Source organism: Ambystoma mexicanum, chromosome 6q (assembly GCF_040938575.1).
Source record: "Ambystoma mexicanum isolate Mex_15411 chromosome 6q, UKY_AmexF1_1, whole genome shotgun sequence".
Taxonomy (NCBI): Eukaryota; Metazoa; Chordata; class Amphibia; order Caudata; family Ambystomatidae; genus Ambystoma; species Ambystoma mexicanum.
The window spans coordinates 1,552,401,786-1,552,409,639 of record NC_090937.1 but is presented as its reverse complement, the minus strand read 5'-3'; positions in this window follow the sequence as shown (position 1 = coordinate 1,552,409,639).

Here is a 7,854-nt window from a genome sequence, read left to right as displayed (position 1 = left end):
GCATTTCAGAGGAGTGGGAGGAGTAGTGAAAAGAAACAAACTACAGGAGAAAGGCACAGGGGAGACGAGAAACAGCACGATCAAGAGCAAGAGTACAGTGAGATGCATTCAGTGAGGTTTTGGGGGTCAAGAACATGGAGTGCGTTGTAGACATGTAGCTGGAATTTTAAAAGGTGGTTTAAAAGGTGAAGAGAGGAGGCAACCTAGGACTGATCCTTGGGGAACATTCACAGGAAGGGGTGCTCGCAAGGATAAAGAGAAAGGGCTGTCAAACAATTGGGAGGTCACTCTCTCTATAACTATGGTTTGAAGCCAAGGAATGGAAGAGTGTGTAAGCGAGAGGGATGATCCACAGTGACAGAGATGATAGAGAAGTGTAGAAGGATGAGAATGGAGGAGAGGTGAGACTGGTGGGCAGTGGTCTGAAAGCTGGTGATGTGGATGGGCAGTATCTATTTGGAGTATTTGAACCTGAATCCGTTTTGGACGGGATCAGCAAGTAATTGCACCTCGAGATAGATTGTTACTTTAGGATCGTTTTGACTGTGGCTGTTGTACCATGCTGAAAAGGCACCGGGTTGAGAGAGATAAGTTGAATAGGGTGGAGAGGTGTGCAACAGCCCACATTCCAATGCACAATGTAAGGTTCATTTTTGAGCATTCAATGTCTCCATTCTAGGATTGTAAGGCTGGGCGTTCTTCTCATTCAAGGCACATACACTTTGAAATGCACACCTGAAGCACATATGCATCCAGCCTAAATTCCACACATTCATGAAAGTCCCAGTACCTTGGCTGTTGACCATGCAACTGGAAAGTTCCCCAAAAGAGTTGTCCATTTCTTATATTCTGCCACTCTCTCATGACACACCATCCTCCATCCCACACCCCTAGAGAATCCCCTCAGAGTACCATCCCGCCCAGAATGAATTATCTCTTCCCATTCAGCCACACCACACACCACCCCTTTCCCACAACCTCCACGTCATGCCCACTGTACCATCTTAATCGACACCCCCTACAAGACAGACTATCCTTCAATCATCCAAACCTCTACCCAAAACCTAGCACTACCCATCATTCTCTTTACCCAGTGCCCCCTTCACTCTCTACCGAGTTTTCCGAACTCTCACATAGCCAAACTCAAACATGCCAGCCGCAGCTGATACCTCTCCCACCAACATGCTGGCACCATGCTGCCATTCCTACTCCTGGTTCTAATCTTTAAAATGACACTGAAACGTTAACTGGCTTTTCCTGTACCCAGCCTTAAATCCATTCTACGTCCACATCGGCAGTACCCCTCTCACCTCTCCTGATCCTTCCACACTCTTTATCAACCCCATGCAAACCACAACATGTGCCCACCATTTTCAAATCTCTAACTTCTCTTTCTATCCAGCTGGCCATCCCCCCAATGTCTTATTAACCTTCGTCCCCACCCTATACCTTACATGCACACAACTGAGACACACACACACATATGTCAACCGATTGCTCAGCAAGTACCACAGCACATCTAACCCATCTTCTTCTAACTATATGACCACTCCTCCTTGCTGCAATCTCATGCTGCAAATGTTTTACTGGGTTGTCAAGGGTTGACAAAAGTAGGTTGGTACTTGTTTTCCAAGGCAGATTTGGATAATGTTCATGTTGGTAGATAATGCTGCATTGGCTGCATGTGGGTCTCAGGAGGGTCCTTGGGCAGCCCTGGAAGACTGAAGGCTTCCATTCCCGGGTAGAGATACCATTTTTTTCATTGCCCGTATCCAAAATGGTAATTCTGGATTACCCAGCCTTCGCTGTGTGTGGCCAAGTATAACGGGCACAGTGATGAAGTTGAATGCTTTTGGAAACATAAATGGTAAGGAATGTAGGGCCTACTTTGTAGGTATGTAATTGCCTGGTGTTGTTTTGTCTTAAATCTTACTATTGTTATTTTTATGGAAGAGAGTTCAAGGTCATTATAAGAAGGCTGAATGTTAGCTGTGGGAGTTATAGAAAGAGCGCTGGCTCTCTTTTGTATGTGTGTTGGAAGCCATGAAAGACAGGCATAATGGTCATATGTTAACCATTAGCATCTGAGGATTTTGGCAGTGAATTATGAAGGCACATTCAATAGCATTGCCTCATTGGTTGAAGCCTCATTTTTTTTATTTTTATGAGGTCTTGCTCTTGAGCTCAAACAAACTTGTCTCAGTCGATCGTGCTGTGTACCCCCCAAAATCGAGTCCTGCTTCAAAACCACTGGTGAAGACGAACCATTGATCTTTCCCCCTCAGGGGGTCCAAGCAAAGAATGCATTAAGGAAGTTCAGATTTTCTTTCACAGAACATCTAGCGGTGCCTACGATGTGCCTGCTACATTGACACAGATAAAAACATGCAAAATATGTATCATTGTTGCCTGGCGTTTGAGGACATTGAAGATAATCATTTGACTATTATTGATAAATACATGTCACGTGTCATCATTAACAATCAGACCCACGCTGAAAAATCCTCTATACCCATACCATGTGCTGGCTGACCAAGTCTTAACACAAAGCAGGCGATGCCCGTATATCTATAATACCTTGCCATTCATTCCAGCAAAACATTCTTACTGTTTTAAAATCATCCCTTTTGAGTCTTGAGATCAGAAACACCCACCCCCGAACCAGTCTCCCCTGGCGCCCCTTTCAGAACTTGCCCCTGGGCACCCTGGACACCCTACCCTGACTAGTTTGTTTCTGGTCTGCCCCTGTCATCCGCACTGCCCCCCGCTCGGGCCGTTAACTCAGTCTTCAGGGCCCATAACGCCCAGTACAGCCCTCGCTGCAGGTCTATAAAGCTATAATGTTTCCCTCTTCCTCTTGGAGTAAAATATATGATAATACATGGCCATTACTGCATTTGTTTATAGTTCGTACTTTGAAATGCCTGCTTAGCAGTTTGTAATGCATCCATATTCCATATTAGTCTTGACCCAGATGTCAAGACCGATGATTACTTGTTCGACGTTCTTCTCTGTATTGTTTCTATATGGATATTGTTTGTGCTGCCAAATCCCAGTGGGGTGATTTAACTTGTTAATTTAGAATTGTTCTCCAATATAATTGTTCTTCAACTCCAAGAGCACTGTGGGTTAAATAGCTTTCATTATTTAAATATGTTGAGCTGGAGCCCTGCCCTTTTCAGTAGCAAACCTGCCGTGCAACAACTTTCACCATTTTACATTATTTTTGAAAATTGATAAGTGTATAATTGTACAAAATGGGAGATTGGGGAAATACTCACAATTATGCAGGTGGAATTGAAATTGGCCACACCACTAATTTAGAGCCTTCCCCTGTCTTCCAGCTTCTGCATGATTCGCATTAGACAGGCACTGACCCTGATTCCACTCCTGCTGATAGAGGGACTCGTGAAGGGGCCGGAGGTCAGCTCAAGGGCCACGCATCTTTCTTGAAAGCAAGACTGCGCAGCACAACACAGATTCGATTCCCAGGCCCACGCTTAGAGATTGGTCACCTGTATTAAGCGTGTAATAAAAGATAAGCATTCTTCGTTACCACCCAGATCAAGGATGGCCGACCGCGGGCAGATCTTTGACCGTCTGGGGTCAAGTGGGATTATTTAAATTAAGAATATCTGATTAAATTAAAGTCCACCTTGATGGATGGCACGCTCTTGACATCAAGCTTCACCCCATTTCATGCACGACACCCAGATTTGCTGAATGGTTCCTTGTCATAATAACACCACTACTCAATCGTGGCTTCTAATGACATTGGCCCTCATTCCGAGTTTGGTGGTAGTCATGGCGCTATTTGCGCCATGACTGCCACCAATAACGGTACCGTGTCCGGATTGGTGCAATGGGAACTTACCAGTCTAGTCCGACCGTGGCGGGACCGGTAAGTCCCCATTCACCAAACCATTCCCCATTCACATTTGAGTCCTGATAGGGCTCAATGGGAATGGGGAGGGTGCAAATAACGGGCTCGCGAATGTCAAGCCCTTTATTTGCACCCTGGTCCCTTAACGGGTCCCGTCCATAATGCCAGGTCAGACCAGGCGTTAAAGGAGGGACCTGCTAAGGGACCTTGTAGTAGGGCGGTAAGGGATTACTGGCACTGGTCTCCTTACCGGTGCCCGGTATCCCTTACCGCCAACCTCGGAATCAGGGCCACTGTGTTGCATGCTGGAACCTGTAGGACCATCATTGCCATGGGTATCTACAGTACTCTGCATGTGAGGTACTGTCTGATAAAAAGCCAGGACTGACTGGATATTCTTCTGATGATATAGGAATCAGTGCATACCTGCTGAGTTTACTACTCTTATCAAAACTATTACATCTGTGTTCATGTTTAAACTCTTTTTATTGTCATGTTCACTCGTGCAATATTCTTTGTTATTTTGAAATCTCTAGATGATGAACTATTTAGAATAGATTTGGGTGGCAATTGATTTGTGCTAAAGCGGATTTCTGATGCGCCTCTGGACCCTTGACCCAACCAAACACTTTAGGTCAGTCTCCCTGAAATGTAAGTTCCATGCCAGCAGAAATAAGTGTGCTTTAGAGTTAGATCATGTAAACCGTATAACGTCCTTTCATCAACACCCGATTTTATGACGGGTGTTTTTTGCCCGGAATTGTTGGCGGAAAATTCTTTTCATATTTTCTTGGGGAGGTGGGAAAGGGCATATAAAGGATTGGGGGGTGGGGGGTCGGGAATAAAGAAAATAGGTGAATGATGAGAGTTTGGAGGGGGGAAACTCCCAAAAAATAATAAAAACATTCTTTGAAAGGTTTTTTCGGCAAAGATTCTGCAGAAAAACACCTGTGGTGATAACGGGTGTCGATGAAATGACATAGAGCCCATTACAACATTAAGGGCCTAATTCACAGATGTTTTTCATAGTGTCAGTACCCCATTGGAAACCGCTCTGTGAATCAGGCCCTCAGACACGTTCCACAGGAGCATTTGAAACGTGCACTTGTATACCAAACCAGTGTGCTTCATTTCGAGTTTGGAGGTTTTTACCATGGAAATCACATAGAGGATAGCACAGGGGCAACGCACTGGTCATGAGAGCAAGATCACGCAGAGCAAAAGAGGTTTGAATGCCGGATCCGCGCTTAGAAACCAAACTCAGGTATGGTAGTAGGCGGGTTATAAAAAGCAATTAAATAAAATAAAGCATTACTTCATCTCAGTCTAGAGGATTTACCACCAGATTGTGAGTGGGGAAATAACAAATGAATCCCATTCCTGGCTTTCATAGGCCTCATTGAGAGATTTAGAGCAATGACTGCCGGTGCTAATTCCTCCTACTGTAATTCCTCCAATACTTGCCAGTGAAGTGGAGGGGATATATCTGGAGGGAACCCCTCCACTTTCCCTTTAATCTTGTAATTTAGCTGTGTGGAAAAGTGACTGTGAAGCGGCGGTAATATTAATACTGCCAATTTACCACCGCTTTGTAACCCACTGTCAAACTATCGATGTGGACCCAGTCGAGTACTAAAGATCCACCAATTTCTCTGTGCGTGGGGAGTACTCCTTGTTCTCTTCATCAACCCCCTTGTATCTTCCATATTGACACGTATACCCTTATCACACTATACCACCTGGCAGGTGTCACTCGGAAGTACACAAAAAGTAATGTAAATAGATGATAGCAAATGCAAATCACAGCTAAGTGGTTTTCCTTATTATTACCCTCGTTCCGTGTTTGCTACCAAACCTGCCTTCAGTTCCCCCATGAACAATTATGGTGTTGCATCAAAAAGTGCTCTACGTGTTGGCCAAGACTTCCTTTGGAATGTTTAGCCATGTAGTTTTGGTCGACATACATTTATTTTTTTTATTTTTGTTATGGGTGGTCGCCCCCATGTCCACCACCCAATCCCATGCCCCCGCCACCATCTCCCCACTCCCTACCCCACCCCCCTATTTGGTCACACCAATCAAAACTTCCTGACCAAACTGCAGAATTTCAAAAGAAAGTCTTTCCTTTTTTTTTTTGTTATTAACTGATTTTTATTGAAAGAGTGTATACATGCAATAGCAAATACAGACATACATGCATTTGATTAAACCAGAAAGTGAAACACGTAAAACTTTTACCGTGGTATAGTTTCAGAAAAGAAAGTCTTTCTAACAGTGAGATACCATCGCAAGGCAGGGCGCACACGTGCTTAGAAACACTAATCAGGGCACGTGTGTATGATCCAGTCGCAGCTGATCACAGAATTGTAACTCTATAGAGGCGAATGTCTATAAGGCATCAGGTGTCTAGACTAAGTTGAAGGATGCCAGTTTTAGAAAATAATAAAATAGCCATTTAAAGCTTCAAAGCCTCAGGGGGGGATAAAGTGACTGAATACGCTTATATTTATCTGAGAGCTTTTAAAATGGCTCCCTTTCTTGTCGGATGACCTTTCCGAAACAGTTGTTATCTGGCTGCAGGTTGTTCAATGGCATTTAACAAAGAGCGCTAGCCCGTTATTAGCAGTCCATTAACAAACAGCCGCATCTTGAAAGGTGCGAACTGACTTTTGTTTTTTTGCCCTGTGAGCTATGCAGCCTAACAGATGAACACTTCATGATAAAGGCCAATACAAAATCAGGCGTTTGAGCCTGAGATGCGAGTCCTTTCATCCTCCATTTCCTCTCCTCACAAGGATGAATATTTAGAAGAACATATATTTTTCTGCATTTTATCCGTTGCACTGTCCTTTTACTGGAGAGGGCCTTAGCAATCGAGTGCCCTCTGTCATGGAGTGACATTTCAATGTGCAACTGCCCTTTTATGGGTGCATTTATCTACAGTGATCGAAGTGTGCCCAAAAAGTAGTGGAACTGTGACTCTGGCGGGGGACAGAGTAGGAAGGAAGGGAGCAACGTGCAACACATTTTAAGGGCTGCAGTCATGCTGGCTGACAGCCAATTGGGTTGGAACGGATAACAGTTAAGCTGTAACTGATATTCGGCGGCAAAATGGAGACGCATGCTTTAACTTCACAAAGAACAGTTCCGGAATGGTGAAAATTTGTATTTGTATTTATTGTATTTAATCAAAGGCGTTTTACAGTTTAACAGCAAGGATACATCAAACATGGACCGGTACAAGCAACAATATACATGAATATACATGAATCAAACAAAAAAACAGTATGTAGAACAATTTGCATATGAGAAGGAGGAAAAGAGGAGGGGGTGGGGAAGGAAGGTTGAGGGAGAGAGATTAGGGAGTAAAGTAAATAGTAGGAAGAGAGGTCTTAGGAAAGAAGGGGAGAAGATGAAGAAAACTAAGATGGGGGTCTAGGGGGAGAAAGAGAGAGAGAGAGAGAGAGAGAGAGAGAGAGAGAGAGAGAGGGGAAAAAAGGGGGATAGGGTGTCAGGGAGGGGAATGAAAGAGTGATTTCAAGGAGGAACAGAATGCAGAATAGTTAGGGATGGAGCGGATAGAAAGAGGCAGGGAGTTCCAGTGTAAAGGGGCAAGGAGCTGAAAGGAGCGGAAACGAGAAGAGGCACAAGGGGGAGGAGGAACAGAAAGTAAGAAGAGATCAGCGGAGCAAAGGGAGCGAGAGGGAGTGTGGAATGAGAGGAGAGAGGACAGATATGGAGGGGCAAGGTCATGGAGAGATTTAAAGACAAGACAAAGGAAGTAAAATTTAAGTTGGTAGTGGAAAGAAAGCCAGCCTAGGTTAGATGGAGAGTTAGAGATGGAGTTAAAATGGTTGCAAAAAAGTAGTGGAGCTGCTAACTGTAAAGCATAGAAGTCGTGGAACACCGCACTCACCCCACTCACTTCGACCACTCGGGGTAAATAATCAAGCAAAATAATCACTTCTGAG